At 42.4% G+C, this 23,459-nt stretch overlaps 1 protein-coding gene across 4 annotated transcripts in view; it reads right to left on the bottom strand.

Annotated features, from left to right (window-relative positions):
* Nucleotides 1–23,459, bottom strand: part of FAM110B (family with sequence similarity 110 member B) — an 80,510-nt gene that overhangs the window by 19,543 nt on the left and 37,508 nt on the right. Inside the window, exon 1 of one of the 4 annotated variants that reach the window (XM_081204930.1) lies at nucleotides 10,897–11,052. The exons of 2 other annotated variants lie outside the window; for them this stretch is intronic. The gene's annotated coding sequence lies outside the window, so the exon portion shown is untranslated. Of the gene's footprint in view, nucleotides 1–10,896; nucleotides 11,053–23,459 lie in introns of those variants that run through there. One more of the 4 variants, XM_081204931.1, reaches the window with a different exon arrangement.

Below are 23,459 nucleotides of genomic sequence, written 5' to 3'. Positions count from 1 at the left end.
AAAGAGGTTAAAACAACTCTTTCATTTACACTTCACTTGTTTCAAGAAATGAAAAACTAAGATAGAAATAGCAACTTCTCTCCTCAGAAAGTCTAATAAAATAGAATCAGCTTATGTAGGTAAAATAAACAGTGTAGCAACACTTCTAGCAGATTCTTCAGTGGTGATTTGCTTTAGACAAATACTTGTCAGCATTTCAAGAACCTGATGAATCTTGGTAGTTGGAAACCCCTTCCCTACCTCCCAAAATTCTAGGAGATCTGTTGATTAAAGTACAATAAAGATCATGGAACCTATTACTATTTATAAATATAAGGAAAATTATAAGAATGCTGAACAATATGATCAATTAGGCGTGGAGAACAGGAACACGATTGACCTGGTAAAAGTTTCCAGATGCAGATTCCAGGTGCATTCAGACATGGAGATTATTGCTCTAGTTTTTCTGGTCATTATGCTAGTACTTCTGTCTTGATTTCTAATATTCATTTTACACTGCATTAGTTGTTGCATTATGGAATTGTGGCTTTCTGATTGATATACTGCCATGTCATGCTAAATTTGATTCATGCCAGTGAACACTGTGTAGCACAACACTGGATGTCACTGGACATGTCATCACCCTTTATGTTCATGTGCGCTTCTGTTTCCTCATTATTCACCCATGAAAATGGTGGGAAAGAACTGCCCCACATTTTGTCATGTGAGCAGAGATGGTATTATCCATGAAAACCACAAGAAAAATTCAGGTTTTCTAACAGGGCTGCAAAGGAGTTCATTTCTTGATGCAATTATCAAGGAAGCCTAGAATTGTAGAGTTGGAAGGGACCCCAAGGGTCATCTAGCACAACCTCCTGCAATGCAGGAATCTTGCCCAACGTGGGGCTTAAGCTCACAACCCTGAGATTAAGAGTCTCATGCTCTCCTGGTTGAGCTATCGCAGATATGCCTAAGCTTCCAAGCTGATTATGGTAAATATCCAGAAGTGGCTTTCATATGTGAAAGGTTACATAAAATGTGAAAATTATCAGCTACATAAATGTCAGGACAAAAGGACAAAATTGCTGTCTGACTGTGGCCTTAAAATACATCAGCTGTTGTGATTTAAGTGTATCGATTTTGATTGAAGTTTTCTGACATCTCAATGTGGAAAACTGTTGGGATATTTCAAAAGGTACATCTCTTGTGATGTAGGAATATACAGTCGCCATGTCAGATCTTGAAACGTTAGTTTAATGGAAAAGAGTTTCTTTGAAAATAAGGACAAATCCTGATTTTGCCATTATCACCATTGGTAGCAAAGTCATATCCGCATCAGCCTACTCTAACAATAAGTTTATTGTATATGCTATGTGTCAGGGAACTGCCATCAGTGCCGGAGGGAGAGAGCAAAAGCCAGAGGGATTCCAGAGAGCGTCCAGGGATCGGGAGAAGCAGCCCATCTTCTGGGGAAGAGAATCAGCGTAGCACCAGTGGAGAAGGGGGGCAGATGGGGGAAGCGGCGAGGCGGTCCCATGACTCCTTGTCTGGGACCAGCGGGGAGAGTAGGGGTCCTCCGTTGCCCACGCCCTCCTTGCGCAGAAGGCTTTCACGCAGAGAGAGTAGGAGGAGACTAGGCGTCAAAGAGCTTCTTTGCTGGAAGAAGTTTAAGAAACACCCACTGATGGATTCTGCCAGCGATTGAGTCAGCCACGGGTGAGTGGCTGTCCGGACAGAAAAGGTTCACTTTGGCAACCCAGCCAGGTGTTTGCACCCAGCCGGGGAGATAAGCACCGGCTTACACACGAGCAACCCCTAGAACCATTACACTATGGATATTGCAGCAGGCTGCAGAGTGGTCCATTCCTAAAATATGTTTTTTGAAACTGGAATATAGAGAACCAAAAAAAGAAAAAAAGAAAAAAGTGGATGGTTTCATACCAGGCAGCTACATGATGTTGCAAATAGAAGCATGATGTCAGAATCCCTGAGAAAACAACCTTGAATTATCAGATCAGATTTTTTTTTTTTAAAAAAGTGGATTTGTCCAAGACTTAAGCAACGTGTGTAGGATTTGACCTACAGCATTGAGAAAACAACTATAAGTTAGGCAGTAGACAATAGTTGGAGAAATCAGCATTACAGAATATGAACCTGAGATTATGATCTGATAAGCCTGCTCAATGTCTCTTAATACACTTGATTACTCATTAGCTGGCCTTTAAATTCCCTACTGTCATCAAAAGTTGGTAAGCCCTGCTGTATTCAGCCCGTACACCAGCTCAAAAACTTGTAGGCTATGTGAAAGAAATATACTAAGAAGAGGTTTAGTCGTATAGGGCAAAGTACAGGTAACTCACAACTTACACACATTTAACTTGCATGGTTTCAGCTTTACATGCTTGTTGGCCAGCCAGCTTAAATCACACAAATTAAACGTGCACGAGGAGGAGAGGTTAAAAGCTCTTTCTACCTTGGAAAAAGCTTTTAAACTCTCCACCTTGCTTAGCAAGCTCTGGGAAGCCCTTGCAAGAACTTGGATGGCTTAAAAGCTCCCCACCTTGCTTGGTGGTGGTTGGGCGACGGCAAAAATGCCTCCTCAATGCACCAGCTTTGGAAAGGTAGGGATGCTCACATGGAGGTGGTTTCAGGGCTGCCTTGACAATACACAATACACAATATTGGCTTTACGTGAGTTACCTGTTACGTGAGTTAGCTGCCAGGCAGAACCGTAACTAGGTGATCTTGCGCCCCTTGCAGAATTGTTCAGAGTGCATTCCCTAGCCACTGACAAATTAGTTCTTCTTTCCGCCTCTCCTCCAACCCCCCCCATTCAATTCACCCTCTATTTAAAACATTTTATCATGAGGCAATAATCAGTACAGTGGTACCTCGGGTTACAGACACTTCAGGTTACAGACGCTTCAGGTTACAGACTCTGCTAACCCAGAAATAGTACCTCTGGTTAAGAACTTTGCTTCAGGATGATAACAGAAATCGTGGTGCGGCAGCAGCAGGAGGCCCCATTAGCTAAAGTGGTGCTTCAGGTTAAGAACAGTTTCAGGTTAAGAACAGACTTCCAGAACAAATTAAGTTCTTAACCCGAGGTACCACTGTATTTTTATTCATAGACATATTTATGGACATATTTTTAGCCCCCCCCCATGCCTGCACCCCTGATGGGGGTCCACCTCACCACCCCCTAGCTACAGCCCTGCTACCAGGCTCCACTGCCTTACTTCTTGTACCATCATCAGTCTGCTTATTTGCAAGTCCAGCAAACTGAGCTCCCTGCCCAAGGTCTACTAATCATGTTAAACTTTAGAGCTCAATTCGAGCAACTCTGTCCTAGTGTAATCAAGTTTTCAACAACAAATTTCAGCTTGCCTTATTAGGCAAAACCATTGCTTGTGTTGCTAATCACCCTTTCCTCCCAAAATGCTTGCTGTGTGCAGGGAACTCCGGGAGGAAACGTACTTGCCCTTAGAAGATATATTCTGCAGCAGGTGCAAGCAGGACTTTGCTGACGTTGTCTCCAGCAAAAATTCAAGAGCTTGGAGGATCCCCCAAAATTCACCCCCCCAAAAAAAATCCAAAAAGAACCATCCTGCAACTACTCAAGCACACTTTTTAGCCATAAGGTTTTTATGGTGAACTTTGATGTGTACATATTTCTGTAGTCAAACATTTAACAGTTATTTAAGACACTGGATCTATAATATCTTCTTTGTATACATGCATAGCAATAATGTTTGTAAAGAAGCCTGGAGGGTTTCCATGGTAACACATTTGTTAACAAAGAACAATTATTTCACACATTTGCAAAGGAAGCAAACCTAGCAACTTGTAGAAAAAATATTTAATTTCTGTATCACTACGATAAAATCAGGTGGGTAACAGTTCTGCAAGAGCAACTGCCATAGGCAGCAGAAGTTCATTTGTGATTTTCACTTGGTTTAAAATTACTGCTATTTGCAGATAGCAAACATTATTTTGAGTGAAAGAGGCATTTTGAAAAAAATTGTTTTTGAATGAAACATTATTGCTGAAATCAGGAGAAAGAGGCACACAGAATACCATTTTTAACTGACCCAAACTGTTACCACCTCATCTTCTCTTGTCTCGGTTCAATTTAAGCTTTTTCATTATCATCTAGTCTATGCTTGAACTCAGGCAGATCATTCAGGGAAGGCATCACAATAGCACAATGTTATGAAAAGGAGAAATGGGGCAGTGTGTCATCAGCAGACCAGTGAAATTTCACCCTATAAATGATTTGGCACAATGCGTCATGGATAATAACAACACATTTATGTTAATTTTTATTTGATTATTTGATTATTTGATTTGATAAATTGTTGATTTAACTGGATTAATATATTGCTTAAGAATCAAAAACTCTAGGTGGTTTATGTAAAATACACATGAAAATTACCGGTACAAATAACATCAGATGCTAAAAACATGTTCGCCCAATTTTTTTCACGTAGTTATCTCACATCACAAACTTTGCCAGTGTGCAGACAGCACTAGAAGTTGGATGTCTTGTTATTCACTAAGTATAATATTTCTTATTAGAGTCAGGATTATGCTAGAATAATCCTATATTATTCTAGGATAATATAGAATAATATTATCCTATAGCTTTAATTAGACCACCTGATATAGCTATGGAAAAGGTTTCATTTCTGTCAAGACATCTGAAAATGAGTTTTACAGGGCACCTATTTCATTAAAAAGAAAAGAAAAGAAAAAATCCAAATAGCTTGCATTGTTTTTGAAAGATAAAGGTCTTTAAAGGTCTTCCTTTTTAGAGTCTGGCTATAGAAAAACTACTTCCACAATCAATGAAAAATGCTGCTCCAGTCATCTCTTCCCAACAGAAATCTCTCTTTACAGCACATACCTTCAAAACAAACTTATCCATTGAAAGCCCAAAGGAAAGAATGTAGGTTATATGCCTTGCTAAGTTACCCATGTCCTCATTATGTTCCTAATTAATGTTGGTAAACTATATCAAAACTATAGCACTTGGAAAACAGACCACTTTCACTCCTTTTCTTTTTACACATCTTCTAAACCTTTCACATTACCATGCCACTATACAACATTTTCCTGCTGTAATAAAAAGGGAGGGGGAAGAACCAGAAACAAAACCTTCAGGATTTCAAAGAAGAGCTTACAAGCAATTTGTTGCCTCTGTAGCTATGTACTATGCACCCAAGTTCAGTATCACCAACTGGCAAAGTCCCAATCAGAGATGCTAAGGAAAAGGAAACAGATTTGAAGCAGAAGGCTGGCGCTGGCAGGGGAAAACAGCATGAAAGAGTGTCATGTTCTACTAAATCCGCTATTGCTGTGGATGATGCAGGGGGCTCCGGAATGACTTCCCATTCTCCAGTGGAGCAAATAAAATCCCACCAGCACTGAACTTGCTTCAAAGAAGATCAGGGCTAGTAGGTCCAAAAGGAGCCAAAGAAAGAATCAGCTGTAGTCTATCCCATTCCTCTTTACTGTCATTTCACCCCCTTTACACTGCTGGAAGTAGTGTGCATGCACACAGAAAGGGGACTGAGGAGGTGGTGACATTGGAAAGGGATGCTGGTAGTTAAGACACTGGAGATGTCACTAGCCCACCCCACTCCCCAAAAGAAGCGGGCGGGGGGGGGGAACCCCAACCATGGACATATCTTTGATGTCAGAGAACTTGGGTTTATGGCAAGCGGACACAGTGTAAACAACTTTGCTTTCAGTGAGAATGACAATATATCAGAACCATTTTAAATGCAAATTAATGTCTTTGAAAGATAACATGTCCCTGCACTTTTATGAGATAATAATACTGTTGGCTAGTGTATCATATTTTCATATTGAGAGATAATGATACAAGCACCATTTCAACAACAAAAATTAACGGAGCTGTAACAGGCAGACCAAGATAGTTGGAAAATAAGAGTTGAGTGCTGCATTTTCTCATATCTGCTGGATTAATAGCTTAATAGGGGGCTTGTCAATTGGTGAAACAGAGCAGAAATCAAGCAGTTTTAGCTATGGGTGAATGTTTTGTCTGCTAAAACAAAGTGTGAGCAAATTATTTCATATCATGCATTCCCTTAAAAATCCAACTTCTTCCTGAGTGAAACTAGCCATGTGTGGAAGTTTTTACTGTAGCCTCTTTGCAACTGGTTTGATTGCCCACCTTGAAATATTAAAGTTTTACAGCACATTTTCACTGCCTGTCAGGAGGACATTCTCTTGTCAAAGGCAATATTTATGTATCCAAGGAAAATCAGATTTCTCTGACAAAGTAGGAGTTATGAATTTTTTATGAGAGTGTATTATGAAGTTGAAGTGCATTTCTATCAGCTGGGAAAACTGATGTTTAACCAGGTAAAAGAAAAAAAAATACTTCTTTATAACTCTTGGTCAAAATATTGTTTCACCTTGCTGTATTTACTTATTTAAAGCATACACACTGCCCTCCCAAGGTGGCTTGCCAAATTTTTTTAACATATGTAAACATATATTTTACACCAAGCTACAAGAAGTACAATGTTAAAATTAAAAGCCAGCAGCAGTCAAAATTTCCAAAATTAGTTAAACAGTCTGGAAATAAAAAAAAGATATTCCAAAGTTGTTAATAATAATAATAATAATATAAATAATAATAATAATAATAATAATAATAATAATAATAATAATAATAATAAATAATTTATTATTTATACCCCGCCCATCTGGCTGGGCTTCCCCAGCCACTCTGGGCGGCTTCTAACAAAATATAAAAATACAGTAATGCATCAAACATTAAAAGCTTCCCTAAAGAGGGCTGCCTTCAGATGTCTTCTAAAAGTCTGGTAGTTGTTGTTCTCTTTGGCATCTGGTGGGAGGGCGTTCCACAGGGCGGGTGCCACTACCGAGAAGGCCCTCTGCCTGGTTCCTGGTAACTTGGCTTCTCACAGTGAGGGAACTGCCAGAAGGCCCTCAGCGCTGGACCTCAGTGTCCGAGTAGAACGATGGGGGTGGAGACGCTCCTTTGGATATGCTGGACCGAGGCCATTTAGGGCTTTAAAGGTCAGCACCAACACTTTGAATTGTGCTCAGAAACGTACTGGGAGCCAATGTAGGTCTTTCAAGGCCGGTGTTATGTGGTCTTGGCAGCTGCTCCCAATCACCAGTCTAGCTGCCGCATTCTGGATTAGTTGTAGCTTCCAGGTCACCTTCAAAAGTAGCCCCACATAGAGTGCATTGCAGTAGTCCAAGTGAGAGATAACCAGAGCATGCACCACTCTGGCAAGGCAGTCCATGGGCAGATAGGGTCTCAGCCTGCGTACCAGATGGAGTGGGTAAACAGCTGCCCTGGACACAGAATTGACCTGTGCCTCCATGGACAGCTGCGAGTCCAAAATGACTCCCAGGCTGCGCACCTGGTCCTTCAGGGGCACAGTTACCCCATTCAGGACCAGGGAGTCCTCCACACCTGCCCACCTCCTGTCCCCCCAAAACAGTACTTCTGTCTTGTCAGGATTCAACCTCAATCTGTTAGCCTCCATCCATCCTCTAACTGCCTCCAGACACTCACACAGGACCTTCACTGGTTCTGATTTGAAAGAGAGGTAGAGCTGGCTATCATCCGCATATTGATGGACACCCAAACCCCCTGATGATCTCTCCCAGCGGCTGCATGTAGATGTTGAAAAGCATGAGGGAGAGGACAGAACCCTGAGGCACCCCACAAGTGAGAGCCCAGGGGTCTGAACACTCATCGCCCACCACCACTTTCTGAACATGGCCCAGGAGGAAGGAGCGGAACCACCGTATAACAGTGCCCCCAGCTCCCAGCCCCTCTAGATGGTCCAGGAGGATGTTATGGTCAATGGTATCAAAAGCCGCTGAGAGATCCCGCAGAACTAGGAAACAGCTCTCACCTTTGTCCCTAGCCCGCCGGAGATCATCGACCAGTGTGACCAAGGCAGTTTTAGTCTCATGATGAGGCCTGAATCCCAAGTGGAAGGGATCCAAATGGTCCACTTCTTCCAGGTGTGCCTGGAGTTGTTCAGCAACCACTCACTCAATCACCTTGCCCAAGAATGGAAGATTTGAGACTGGGTGATAGTTGGCCATATTGGCCACATCTAAAGATGGTTTTTTAAGAAGCGGTTTGATAACTGCCTCTTTCAGTGGGTCTGGGAAGGCTCCCTCACAGAGAGAAGCATTCACCACCCCGTGAAGCCCATTGCCCAGCCCTTCCTGGCTAGCTTTTATAAGCCAGGATGGGCAAGGATCAAGGAGACAGGTGGTTGGTTTCACTCGTCCAAGCAGCCTGTCCACATCCTCAGAGGTAACAGATTGGAATTAATCCCACACAACTTGACTAGACAGGACTCTAGTACTCTCCCGGCCCGGCCCTGCTCCCACGGTGAAGTCTATCTCTTCCCGAATCTGAGCGACTTTATCTGCAAAAAACTTTGCAAAATCATTGCAGGAGATCATGTGGCCTGTACTGGGCCCTGATGCAGCAGGTTGTTCCGCTATATTGTGAACCACCTGAAAGAGTCTCCTGCTGCTGCTTTCCACAGATGCAATACAGGTGGGTGAAGAAGGTGTTCTTCGTTGTTGTTGTTGTTTTTGTAGCCCAATAATATCTTCTGGAGGGCACCAGGTTGGGAAAGGCTGACAAGGTTACTGTGTCAGAAACAGCTTTCAGTATGGAAGTTACCACATGCATGAAATGGTTATTAAGAGATGCATATAAAACCTGCCACAAATTAAGGAGTTACATCCATGTTTTCAGAAAACTAGAGCTTGTCCTATATACCGGTAGTTGCTGGCACAGAAAAGACAGGTAGTTCTCATTTTGAATTAAAACTGTCTAGAACTGTCACATGAGCTGCTGTCAACATCTGCAAGGCACTGGCAGCATCAAGTGCCATGCCATAAAAAGACTGCAACATTTTATTTTCCACCCACATAGATAATTATAAGAGGCAGTAGGTCTATTGAAAAAGAAAACACAGGACAATTATAATTGGCAATATAGCACAGAGAGGGGCTAGCAGACAGTAACACACAGGTTGTATGTGCACACCCACTCTCTCTATTCATCATTGTCCTAGACTTAACTGTTGCTATGCAAAAAGGCTATTCTATAATTTCTGGGAATACAGAGTTCAGAAAACACTGGTACTGAAGTTTCTTTAAGGCAATAGACAAGTAAATTAAATAAAAATAAAAATCCACAGTTCCACCCCCACATTCATGTTCAAAGTTCTTTGCATATATTATCAATTTAATCCTGTAATATGATGAGTATTATTAATATTTTAAAGCTGGGAGAGGAAGGTTGAGGTTGAGAGGCTTGCCAAAAGCCACCAACCAGTTCATAGCTGGGCTCAGATTCAAAAGTGTGATGAACCAAATTTGGGATGTCAGTCATAACCACTAGTTTAACTCTTGTTCTACAAATAGAACAAAACAAACTATCAACATTATGCACCATATTAAAACAATCTAGGCTGAAGGTTAAACTCAGTAAAATATTTAATGAACGACTACTTTCTTGTGTTTGCTTTCCATCCTCTCTGTGTTCAAATGTAAAATGCACAAAGCTGACAACAAATGACAAAAAAAATCTGCTTTTATGGGCAAAAGACCGATAGCTATGACTCACCTAGTTTTGCTTTGCAATGCAGTGCAAAACTTCACTGGGGGGGAGGAGGGAGCCAGAGATTAGTGGGAGAGATAAGAAGTCAAAGCAAAGTAGTAGTGAAAGTCCATAGCTTGTGCTCACTTGAGGCAAATCTCCTGTTACCCAGACGCATGGTGGCGAAGTGCCAGCTGGACAACTGGTGACCTAATGCACATTTATGGGCTATCAGCAGTCAAAACAAACCAAGGGAACATCCTCAAAGAACCTCTCCTGCACAAACCCACTAAAACCATCGTCATCATGTGCAAGGTCCCATGCATTTGAACACTGTAAGTCACAGTGCACTCTGAGACTACATCGAGAAAGAGCTCTCTTTGACTGCTCTTTTAATAAACCTTCGCAATCGGCATAGTTTTGAATAAGTTTGGATTGGTCACCACACAAATCCCAAATGAAAAAACAGGACAATACAAGATGAATCAAATTTCGGAAATGGTTTTTTCCTGAACAGCTCCCCCGCCCCACCAAAAAAACAAAAACCAAAAAAACCCACCCAAGCTTGTCAGATATATCACTGCAGCAATATATACCTCTTTCACTACATTCAGGGCAAGGTCCTTAAACAAACACACACACACACACACACACACACACACACAAGCTTGATCTCACTGTTTGGCCTTTGGGAACAATGAGTATGCAGAGATGGATTCACTGCACTATAGTGGATGTTTTCGAAAGGCTACTTAAAAAATTCAAAGGATCACACAAAGAATTCACCCAAACAATGTAAGGTGACAGACAGACAATGGAGCATATTAATCTGAATTCCTTTCCCTATGCATAAATAGGCAGGCAGTTATTGCACCGATCACATTAAAGCATACATCCTGACATTATTCCTTGTTATCTGATCATTACATAGAAATATCTCCGTCTCCATGAAAGGCAAAAGTCATATATGCTCTAATTCAAATATTCAGCCACCCCCTTCAAATAAACACCAACACTGCTCTTAGAATAACAAAAAAGGTACATGCCACGCTCCAGATTTCATATGAGAGCTATTTCTTCATGCAGTACACATTATACTTCTCTGCTAAATTCTTAGTATAATGATGTGTTTTATAATGTGATGACCATCTCGCTGGAGTACACACAATATTAATGAAAGCAAGATCAAATTAAACAGATGACATGATTAACTGTATTCATTTCATGCATGGATGTGTTTTATGGGGGGGAGATAAAGACCTGAAAGTAATTACCATTAACTGAAACTCCTTCACTGACCTCTGCTTGCAGCCAGCAGTTGTTAAATGCTGATGGGTTTATAACAAAGAGCAATGCCTCTATCGTCTGTAGGCTTTTCTTTTATTCTACACAGAAGAGGCAGACTTCCTCCACCGTTGCATGAACATTGTACCTCTGTATCTATGTCTCTAATGCAGCATAAAGATTACTGTGGAAACCTATCAAATTGGCAAGCAGCAAACGCCAGCAGCCAATCGGAGAAAGGCGCATGAAGAATCTAGCACATGCTCTCTGAGACTTGGATACTGTCACTGCTGTTTAGCAGGCTGTTAATCTAATTATAGCAGTTTGCTAGCACAGTACTATGAAAAACGGCACATGATCAAGAAAATACCCCCCCCCCCAAAGGCAGGTATTCTAGGAATGTCTAATTGTATGTGTATGTGTGTGTACATGTGCTATTTCTTTAAATGCAAAAAATCAAATCCACACATTCAGCTTATTTCAATACTCCCTCATGAGATCTGAAACCACGAAGCAGCATTCATCAATTTCAAAGCCAGTTTCCTTCATAAGTTATGCTACAATATAGTGTTTCATTTTTTATATGCAAAATTGTTGCACTTGCATGAAATACGATCATTTTCCTTGACACATCACAGACTGGCAGTAGAGAAGGATGAGTAATTCCAATTCTGGTTTATTGTGCTAGTGTAATGAGGATGCATATAAACGTTTGGCACATGGCTTCTCAAAGCAAAGTTATAGTGGAGCTGCTGAAACTTGTAAAGAATATGCTTGAGTATTTTGCTGAATTGTGACTCTATATCTGTGTTTCCAAAAACAATTCAGGGGTCTACATACCCTCACTAGTTCCCCAGAAGCAAATGTTCCTCTCTATCAGTGAGCATCCCTACCCAGTACAAAGATTCCTTTCCATGCATTATCTGCACTTGGCAGGGACCTCTGGAAGAAAGAAGCATTCTGTGTTGGGCACAACAGACCAGCTCTGTCCTCTTCCAAGTTTTTTTGTTGCATGCAAAGAACCTTATTTTGTGTGCATTAGGTACGTACAGGATACTAGGATCGGCAGAGGATGCCCATTCATCATTTTCTTGATGGCATATTGAGAGGAACAAGTGTAAGATGTGCAACAATATCAAGTCTCAGCAGCCAGGAGAACCAGGAAAGTTGGCAGTGGATCTGAGCCACTGCTCCTCTTGTTCCTCCACACCAGGCCTGTTAACCACTTACATTCAGGTGGTGTCATGTAGTGAGAAAGGAGTGGGGTAGTTAGCCTGGCAGGCAGGTATGTGGCTGGGGTTTAGGTTACTTGATTTGGGGAGCATGACAAGACAAGTCACACCCCATTACAACAATGTGAAATGACATGAATTATCTGCCCCATCCTCTACAGTAATTGCATACGCCAAGCAACCTATAGAGTAAAGTGGGCAATAGCTATGATGGCGAGCACAAATAATGACTAGCCAAGATAAAATTTATAGAATCCTGATTTAGGGTGGTCAACTAGCTAAAGCAGGGCAAAATAATAATGCTTATTTCAACGACCTACAATTTAAGGGAAAGCCAGCAAAACAAATCAATGCTAGAGGCAGGGCTTGAAGCTAGCCTCCCAGTTCTCATTTTCTTTCCCTCTCTTGACCCAATCTGGTTGGTAGTGAAAATTACCATCTGAATTATGAATACACTAATTCAACCCAGGAAGAAAAACTTTAAACTGTTTACACAGCTATATATTATATATTGCGAAGTATTTTTAAACTTTGCTAAAAATGCATGTGCTTAAACTCTCTGAATGAAACATAGACATCAACCGTATCTGTCCCAATTAGTACTTAAGCACACTTAAAAAAACCAACAACAACCAGATTGAACTTGTTAGGTCCATAACTGTATTTTATTTGACACCCACATTCTCTAATGATTCTCAAATTATGAAGATGCTAGCATAGAGCATCTATGCTATTTAGGCTAGTCCTTCCTTCTGTAAATGAAACACAATCAAGCCCTTCCCAACAAATCTTTTTGTATACATACCGTATTTTTCGCTCTATAGGACGCACTTTTCCCCCTTCAAAAATGAAGGGGAAATGTGTGTGCGTCCTATGGAGCGAAGACGCCATAGCCCCGCGACCCTCTCCCGACTGGAGAGGTGACACGCGGCTATGGCAGGAACCTCTACAGCCCCGTGTTACCTCTCCAGCCGGGAGAGCACGCGCACGGGGCTAAAGCAGCCCCCCGCGACCCTCTCCTGGCTGGAGAGGTGACGTGCGGCTATGGCAGGAGCCTCTATAGCCGCGGGTCACCTCCCCAGCCGGAAGAGCGCGTGCGGGGAGTCTGCAAGCCTCGCGCACCCGGCAGGAGGTCCCACCGGGTGCGCGAGGCTTGGGGCGGCAGCCTGTCGCCCGAAGCACGGGGAGCCCTCAGGAGGGCTCCCCCTGCTTCGGGCGAGTGTCTGCAAGCCTCGCGCACCCGGCAGGAGGTCCCACCGGGTGCGCGAGGCTTGGGGCGGCAGCGGACTGCTTGTGCGCACCTAGAAGCTTGGGGCGCGCTGAGCTCAGCACGCCCCAAGCTCCTGGTATAGCGCAGCGATCCGCTAGCCCTGGGAGAGCCCCGCGGCTCTCCCAGGGCTAGCGGACTGCTTGCCGGCACGCAGAAGCTTGGGGCGCGCTGACCTCAGCCTGCCCCAAGCTTCTGGATTAGCGCAGGGGTCCGCTAGCCCTGGGAGAGGCGCCCAGCTCTCCCACGCTAGCGGAGACCTTGCCGGCACGCAGAAGCTTGGGGCGCGCTGAGCTCCGCACGCCCCAAGCTCCTGGTGTAGCGCAGCGCACCTGGGGGGGAAATACAATTTTTTCCCTTTATTTCCCCCCCAAAAATCTAGGTGCGTCTTATGGGCCGGTGCGTCTTATGGTGCGAAAAATACAGTAATCAGTGGAAACCACCAGTAATTGTTAGGGTGAAAGCAGACCTTTGTGGACTTTTGTTTTTACACAAAAACATTTCTGAATTCCTTGAATATGGCAATAAATGTGAAGTTAAATTACCGGTCGTCCACTGACAAGCCACTATTTGACAAGCTCTAGTATCCTGCCATCAACGTGTACATCCATCGTTGCACATTATATGAATTGAGGAAAGGCCCTTTATCCCGCTCTGAAGATTTAGCATAATGGCCCAGATTTATTTAATAAGTACAGTGGTACCTCGGGTTACATACGCTTCAGGTTACATACGCTTCAGGTTACAGACTCTGCTAACCCAGAAATAGTGCTTCAGGTTAAGAACTTTGCTTCAGGATAAGAACAGAAATCGTGCTCCGGCGGTGTGGCGGCAGCAGGAGGCCCCATTAGCTAAAGTGGTGCTTCAGGTTAAGAACAGTTTCAGGTTAAGAACAGACCTCCTGAACGAATTAAGTACTTAACCCGAGGTACCACTGTAGCCATGAATTTAACATCCAGATGTTATGTGTGCTAAATTCATGTCAACCTGAAATTCATGTCAACCTATGGACACTTACTGTGGGAGTAAATTCCACTGAACTCAAATGAGTATACTTGTCAAAAGACATCTGTGGGACTGTACTGCATATTTTTTCCCCTAATTTCTTATTATTAATAATGCAAGTTATGAGATACTTTCCTTCTGTATTGGATTATGACTTTTATCTTTCTGTTGCATCAGACATACCATGTCAGCATAAATTAAGCTTGCAATTCCTGTGCAATAACCAACATAATTAAAGCTTTTCCAACATTAATCCAAATTAGTTGATAAAAAGTGTTATTGATATATCTGCAAATTATTTTACTCAACTGGTGAAGAAGAAGAAAATTTAACATGCAAGGCTTACATGCTGCTCAAACATTCAAATTCAATAAACAAATCTCCCAAACTGAGCATGCCTAGGAATTTAATTGGAATGTAAAAAGATGGAATGTCTCACTGCCCACGTTCACATTTTGCAGAAAACTTTAACAAGTTTAAAATGAAAGGAGAGCAAAAATGTGCATCTTGATTGCCTTGAGAAAATGCCAGTAATGAAAACACTGCCAAAATATCTAGTCTCCATTCATAAATTTATTCCCCATTCTATAAATTAATGAAAACTCTTATTGTATTTTTCTAGACTAAAAAATGGCTTGTAATACCTTAAAACTAAGGTGCTGCAAACTTTTGTTGCTTTTTCTAGCACAGATTAATACAATTACTCTTCCAGAATTTAAGATTCCCAGACTGTTCCTACAAAGATTTACTCAGAGGTAAGAGCCAATAAGTTCAGCAAAGCTGACTCCCAACTAAGCATCCATAGGATTGCAGCCTAAGAGAGTTTCACTTCCTAAAAAAATATGAGAAGAGCATTTGCAGTCCCCTTCTATCTCTGAGACAAGCAGGAAGCTGCATAAGAAATGTGGACAAGATATTAAGGGCTTGCTTGCAAACAAAAAAGAAACAAGTGGGATTAACTGCTGAAGTTATATTATGTGCTGGGGCGGCGGTTGTTCATTGGGACTGCTAGGGTGGAAGGCAGGGAGGAAAGGAGCAGGCGGAGCCAGAGACAATGACATGCAGAGCCACCCACAATTGCTTGGAAGATTGCAGACTGACTGAAAATGACAGAGGTTGGTCATCCTCAGTAAGTGCCCCAGTTATCCAAGGAACCAGCCTCTCCTGCTTTATTTAGAATATCGGTGTTGCACAACTAGAACAGTAAGCATTAAGCTCTTCTGGGTTTCAGAATGCTACTTTGCATTAAGAGAGAAGTACTACTTATGGATTTTATCCCTTATGTTAAATAACACCCTGCAGCCCTTTCTAAGATATCTAAACATATGCCACAAGGGCATTTTGGAATCTTGTTAGCGCTCTCAGCAGCAACTTTTGCAATTTCTACCTCCGGCAAATCTTTGGATTGCTATGCCATAGCAAGTCAAGCTAGGATGAGTATTCCTAGTGCAGAATGAGCTCTTGGTTCTGACACACCTACATCACAATAAACAGAAGGGTGAAAGCTTCCAGGAAGTAGAAGCAAGAGCAGCACTCCCATAAGCCTGTAGTGAAGGCAAGGGAACAGAATGCCATTTTCAAAAGCACAAATAATCTCCTTCCTTTCTCATTAGACACTCATATACACTGTTAGAATATACTTGTTAGAAGGCCATGGAATTCACTTGGTAGAATCTTTTGTGTATAAAAGGAAAAAAGTTGCATGTTTTGTCTCTTTTGCCACACACTACAAAGAAACACAACCTGGTAGAGCTACACAGACAAGGGTTCTCTTTGGGCCTCTCTGGGATTATGCCAATGGAACAAAACCAGCCTCCCCTGCCGCAGTAGTTGTGGCTAGCAGTAATAGGCATGTGACAGATTTATTTCCCAGCTGCAGTCCACCGACCGAGTTAATCTCTCCATACCCAAACCCTTAATTCTACTTCATTTTACCTTTTTTCTTCATGTTTAACAAGTTTCCCTTTTTGAAAGTGTGTTGGACTATGAAAGACTTTTGGGGCAATGTTACGCTCATATGCATGCTGAATTTCACCGCACAGTGGCAATTGTTCCAGACTATCATACAAGTTCCTGGGCAATATGGAGGATAGTCATATCCTGCTACCTGCAATAGTTTAAAACATGTTCCATCCATTCTTGCAAATCAGTACAATCACAGCATGGTACCTTTACATATGTGAGTTGTCTGAAACTATTTGGAGGAACATGCAGCAGGTTAGCAATCTGGAGCTACCTGAATACAAACTGGGACTGAGCAAACAAAATGTACTGGTTTAAGTATTTTATTATAAGCAGTAAACATCTCAGTTCATCCTATTTCCCTTAAATCCAATTAGCCCATTTAAACAATGCAACCTATTTAGTTCTTTTCAAACTCATGCACATAATAATAACATCACCATCATTATTGAAATGCACTCCATACAATTCTGGAAAGCAGCCCTTATGTGCCTTTCAGTCAAGTCTTCAATCATCTGGAAATCAAAGTAGCTGAAACCTGGAGCATTTTTCTTGCTATTTAAATTTATGATAAATACGGTCATATACATGTTAAGGTATTTGCTCTCATACTTTAGAATGCCAGCCTAACAAAGATGCAAAATGGGAAGATAATTGGCCCTCTGATTTATTTCATAAGGAATAAAACCTTATTAGTTCAAGTTACATATTTATTAGAAAGTCACTATGAGAAATTCCAAGGAACCCTAGCTATGACTGTTTTCAAATATATAAATCGATCCATTTCCCAAAATGGAGTTGGTGGTAGTTTGTAACTGCCAACTGTACCTCTAGCAATGTAGATAGGTTTTATGGTTAAGTACATTTAATTTACATAGTCTTCAAGGCAGTCAGATGGAAAAAGAGCATTGATTTCTTGACTGAACCCTTTGCAGCCTGTGGCTACATTTGCCAATGAGCTGCTTTAAAAACAAAACAAAAAACAAAAAACAAAACAAAAAACAAAACAAAAAAACACCCCACTCATAAGTGCATTCACTCATAACTGCAACAAAGACATAGTAATCTAGGTCACAAATACTAAGCTTGTTATTTTCACATCAGAAAAAATTCTGCAAATCTTTCAGCATTACATAAAATTGCCCATGATGCTGCTTCCTCCCCAAAACCAGCAAACTGCTGGGCATTTCTCTACTTTAAAACTGCATTGTTGTTTTTCTTTATAAGAAGAGCGAGAAAGCAACAGAATACCAGGCCCTAAATGTAGATGGTGGTTGGTACTGAATTCAGATTTCATTTTTATAAAGTTTTTTCTCCTTTAATACCATATGTTTAAATCAGTTTTTAAGCTTTTAAATTATGAGATCTGATTCTGAAGCAATTATATCCAGCTTGTTGTTCCAAACAGAATATTATGACTTGATGTGGCCAGTTCCTTGTTTATTATGTACCCAAATCCAGCTTTTAATGGGCTGGATCCAACGAGCCCATTCTTCCACGAGAGGAAGACTCCTTCTTTTGGGAGGAACAGAACCTTCGGCTACAACCCGACATTTTATAAGTTTTAAATCAAAACAGAATATTGATTTTAACAGCAGTCCATGACATGGTATGTCAGTGTTTGTAAAAAGCAAAAAAAGAAGGAAAGGGTTCTGACCTCCCTTTGTCTCCTCAGCCTGGTCCTCGGACCCTTGGCGGCATAAGAGTCCACGAGAAACGTCCTTGCAGAGTTTTATTCTTAAAAGTCTTTGTGCAAAAGCGACTGAACAACTATACACACCAACACTAACCAACCAACCAACCCAAACACCAGCAACCAAACTAACATTTCTCACTCTATATATACAACTTGGTGCAGGCTGCTGAGTCATGCTGACCCAGCTTTATTCGCATTAAAGAAACAGCGGCCATTTTAGCCATGACACCCCTTCTGTTTCTTAAATGCGAAAAACCCCAACAGAAACAATACATACATACAATACATACATACACTATATACATAAACCCAGTTTTGTCATCAATTCATTATGGCATGTTGCTGGCAAAGGCTTGGTAAACAAATCAGCAATATTATCTTGTGATTGACAATACTCCAGTTTGATTACCCCATTCTGTACACAATCTCTCACATTCACATGACGGATAGCAATATGTTTTGATGTGGATTTCATTATTTCCGAGCCTGCGAATGCAATGCACGATTGGCTATCTTCATACACTTGGATAGGCAAATCAACTTTACAATCTAGATCTTTTAGTATCTGTATAAACCACATGATTTCATTGCATGCTAGCGACAGGCTCCCATATTCTGCCTCACAGGATTAGGTCGCAACAAATCCTTGTTTCTTTGACCTCCATCCAATTATGGAGTTGGCAAGCATCATAACCATTCCACTTGTAGATTTCCTGGTAGCTACACAGCTTCCCCAGTCCGCATCAACAAATACTTCTAGTTTTTCGTCTTGTGTACTAGATATCTTTAAACATACATTTAATGACCCTTTTAGATATCTGATAAGCCTTTTCAAAGTACACCAATCAGCAGTACTGGGTTTAGATACACGTTGGCTCAGAACATTTGTAGCACATGCAATGTCTGGCCTTGACCACTGGCTTAAATACAACAGTGATCCTATCTTTGAGTGATACAACTCAGGCTGATCAAATTCATCATCACACACTGTCTTTGGGAAATCTGGTGTCATGGGAGTCTGAACTGGCTTGCAGTTTTCCATGCCAATCTGCTCTATCAAATGAAGAATTTTCTCTTTCTGGCTCAATAGGAAGCTTCCATCTGCTTCCTGCCTTACTTCTACTCCCAAGTAATTGCTTACAGGCCCTAAGGCTTTAAGCTTAAACCTCTTTTCCAGTTGACTTGTGAGCTTCTGGATCTCATCTGTGGAACTCCCTGCCACAACAAATCATCAACAAAGACTAAGAGCATTAGATATTTGTTGCCTGTCCCCTTGGTGTACAGGCATGGATCAGCCATACTCCTTTTAAAACCAAGTTTTACAAGGGCTTCATTTAAACACTGGTTCCAACACCTTCCACTTTGTTTGAGACCATAAACAGCCTTTTTCAAATGCCAGACTGCACCATTCTCCTCTTCAAACCCAGGGGGTTGTCTCATTAACACTTCATGGTCTAAATTTGCATGCAGATATGCAGCATCAACATCAAAATGGTGCACTGCTAGTTGTCTTACAGCAGCAATGGAAAGCATTAAACGAAAAGTTTCACTCTTTACAGTGGGAGAAAACACTTCATCATAACTCTCCCCTTTAATCTGAGTGAACCCTCTGGCTATTAATCTGGTTTGAAAACGTGGTTCCCCAGATGCAAGGGTTTTTCTTTTGTAAACCCACTTGCATGACACCACTCTGCCACCAGGTGGCGGCATTATAACCTCAAACACTTTGGTACGTTTAAAAGAGTCCATTTCTTCTTTCATAGCTTGTTCCCACAAAGCACGTTCTCCAAGGGGCAAGTCTAAGACTTCATTATAACTTTGTGGTTCCACACAACTCACATTGCATGCTCTCACTCCTCCTAGGGTCAAACGCTGAGGAGGTACACCCTTGTTTGAACGCTGGGAGAGCCTAGGCACAACTACTTCTTCTTCCCCCCTTATCTCTGGCTCTTCTTCCTCTTCCTCTAGAAAAGTATTATCTTTTGCCACATCTTTTGGGGAAATCTGTGCCTCCTCCTCATCCTGTTCCTGCGTTGCCAATGGCTGAGAACATGCCTCTCCTCTTACTTGCAGGGGCAGTAGGCAATCTGGGTTGGCATGGATCGCAGTCCATCTGTCCTGGTCCGCGAAGTCTGCACTTCGTGACAGAACCACGCGTCCTGGGCGTAAATTGAAACGCCACCCTTTGCCATAGGACTGATATCCCACAAACCGCAGTTTCTGCGCTCTAGCGCCCCCTTTCTGGCACTGAGCTTTGGGGATATTTACATGTGCCCAAGTACCCCAGTTATGGAGCATTGTCCACTCTGGTTCTTTCCCAAACAACACACGATAACGAATATCTTTTATAGAGCTAGACCAGGTTCTATTAATCAAAAAGTTCGCTGTCAGAAAAGCCTTGCCCCACAGCCTATGGTTGTGACCCAATCCTGCATCCACTAGCAGGCAGTCCTTTACTGACTGTATTACAGCCCCACGTCTTTCACACAGACCATTTTCAGCAGGGCTATAAGGGTTAGTCAAGCGATGAGTGATCCCCTTACGTCGCAACCATGTCCCAAATTGTTTGTTCAGAAATTCTCCACCCCTATCTGTTTGCAACTGTACAACAGGGCGAGCGAAGAGCTTTTCAGCTTGGGCAACCCATTCTCTGAATGTGGGGAAACACTCAGATTTCTGCTTTAACAAAAACAACCAACTAAAACGTGATTTATCATCTATTACCAGAAAAGCATATCTGGTGCCCCTTTCAGTCTTCTGTGGGAAAGGGCCTATCACGTCACAATGGACAAGTTCTAAAACCTCTTTAGATACTCTGTCACTTTTAGAAGCCACAGGCTTCCTCTTAGATTTGGCCATTTTACATACATTGCAATCTAGGAAACAGTTACAGCTATTTACTTTTAGGTTCTTGCACACCTTTTGCATCTCTGAAAGCACACGGAAATTGGCGTGACCCAGTTTTCTGTGCAGTTCATGTACACACCCCTTATGAACTGGCAAATTATCCTGAACCACCTGAGCTGCTTTAACAGGCTTGTCCTGCATTACATATAACCCATTTTCCAACTTTGCATGGCCACATACCTGAGTTCCATTCTTTATCAGACAGCCATCCGGTGTGAAGTTAACACTATTCCCTGCATTAATCAAACAGCTTACAGACAGCAAACAATAGTCCAAACTGCTGACAAACAGAGTCTCTGGTAGAGTAGTGTTCAAGCACTGCAGGAAACATGTACCCTGGCCATCAATCTTGCTTCTACGACCATCAGCAAGATAGATTGAGTCTTTTCCATCAGCTGGCTTCTCCAGGGTCTTAAAGTCCTCCCGACGGTTGCCGATAATCCTGCTGCTCCCAGAGTCCATCAGCCATGTTCCTCGAGGTATCTTCCTCTCCTCCCGAGAAAATGCAGACACAAACTGAGCAGAACGCGTGTTCTTCTTCCCTGAAGAGAACCCCTTCTGCTTACGTTTCTGTGTCGATTGCTGTCTCTGCTCCATGTCATCTCCTGGAGGTTTTGCCCTGCATTGACATTGGAGATGCCCGGGTTGGTTGCATCTATAGCACCTCCTCACCGCCATGGCCAAGTCCAAGCCTTGGTGTTGCTCCATTGGCAGATTCTGCTGCTGGCCCCCTCAGCTGTAACTCCTCCGTTCTTGGAGTTCAGCCTGTCTATCTGACCTTCTTTCTGCTTCTTCGGTCAATCTTCCAACCACATACTCAAGGGTCAGATCTCGGGGACGCATACTCTCCATGCTGTTAATTACGGGCAACCAGCTTTCAGGCAAACTTGAAAGGATAATGTATGTTTGGTCAGTCTCATCATAACGCTTACCTCTCTGCTGTAGTTGAAGAAACAGAGATTTCAGCATTTGAAGATGAGTTGCCAAACTCTCACCTTCCTTCATAACAGTCCTGAACAGCCTTCTGGTCAGAGAAATGATAGTTCCAGCAGTTTCTCTGACATGCATTGTCCTTAATAAATTCCAGCACTCAAACGCTGTGCTGGCATTTGCTACATGCAATAAGTGAGAGTTGCTCAAACACAGCATAATTTGGGCACGAGCCCTTTCATCTAGCCGTTTTTTCTCAGCAGAGTCAGTTCTCAAAACCTCAGTTTCAACACAGTCCCATAGTCCATCTCTCCTTAACAACTGTTGCATTTTAATTGACCAACTCAGCCAGTTGCTCTCTGAGAGAAGTTCAAAAGGGATGCCTCTCCCAATATTTATAACTTGGGAAGACTGGAAATCTGCCATCTCTGCTGGTGCTAGCTGAGCCCCTTCTGTGGGGTCTCCAGCAAGCTCTCCTGACTCTCTCTTTAGAGTCCAACTGGATGGTCCTGGCTGGCACTCACCGGCTTCTAGCTGCTGCCTCTGTTGACCCTCAAGTCCCGCCTGGCTCTGCAACTGGTGTAGCCCCTCTGTGAGTCACCTACTGTGGTCCTCTAGTAGTTCAAACTGTTCCAGTAGCCGACACTGAGTGCCTTCCTGATCCTCAGATCCTAGCTGCTCCAGCGTCACTGCAGACAGTTACAGCTTGCCACCAACTGCTCCAACGCACAGCCACTGGCTCCATACACCACCAGGACTCACCAGCTCCCTGCTGAGATGCTGTCAGTCGTTTTGCACTCTGCACATGCTCAGAAACACTGGGCCCATAACCTGTCAGTGTTTGTAAAAAGCAAAAAAAGAAGGAAAGGGTTCTGACCTCCCTTTGTCTCCTCAGCCTGGTCCTCGGACCCTTGTCGGCATAAGAGTCCACGAGAAAAGTCCTTGCAGAGTTTTATTCTTAAAAGTCTTTGTGCAAAAGCGACTGAACAACTATACACACCAACACTAACCAACCAACCAACCCAAACACCAGCAACCAAACTAACATTTCTCACTCTATATATACAACTTGGTGCAGGCTGCTGAGTCATGCTGACCCAGCTTTATTCGCATTAAAGAAACAGCGGCCATTTTAGCCGTGACATGGTATACTTCTATATTCCATTCAAATAGGGGAAAAACAGGCTTGCCAAGTTGTGAGAAACATTGTTTTCAAAAGAAGATTTGCTTCAGGTTATTGTTGTACTTTTTGGTAATTCTAAAGCTGATACACTCTCTTATGTCATGAATGCTTTCCCAGGCCTCTACAAATTCTGTTCCAGCTCTTCAGTTTTCTCAGGGATAGCTAACATGGTGCTCTCCAGATGTTGCTGAACTCCAAATACCAAGAAACCCATACTGGCTGGAGCTGATGGGAGTTGTAGTCCAACAATAGCTGACTAAACCTGTCTTAAGACGACATTTCTTGGATGGCTCTTTCTATGACTGGATTTGGAGCATCTGTGAAATGAGGAGAGAAGGTGGTTGCTGCCGGGTATCCCTTTAAGTCTAGGT

Source organism: Podarcis bocagei, assembly GCF_964188305.1.
Source record: "Podarcis bocagei genome assembly, chromosome: 8".
Classification (NCBI taxonomy): Eukaryota; Metazoa; Chordata; class Lepidosauria; order Squamata; family Lacertidae; genus Podarcis; species Podarcis bocagei.
Note: the sequence above shows the minus strand (reverse complement) of the source record. Positions and strands in the feature narration are given on the sequence as shown.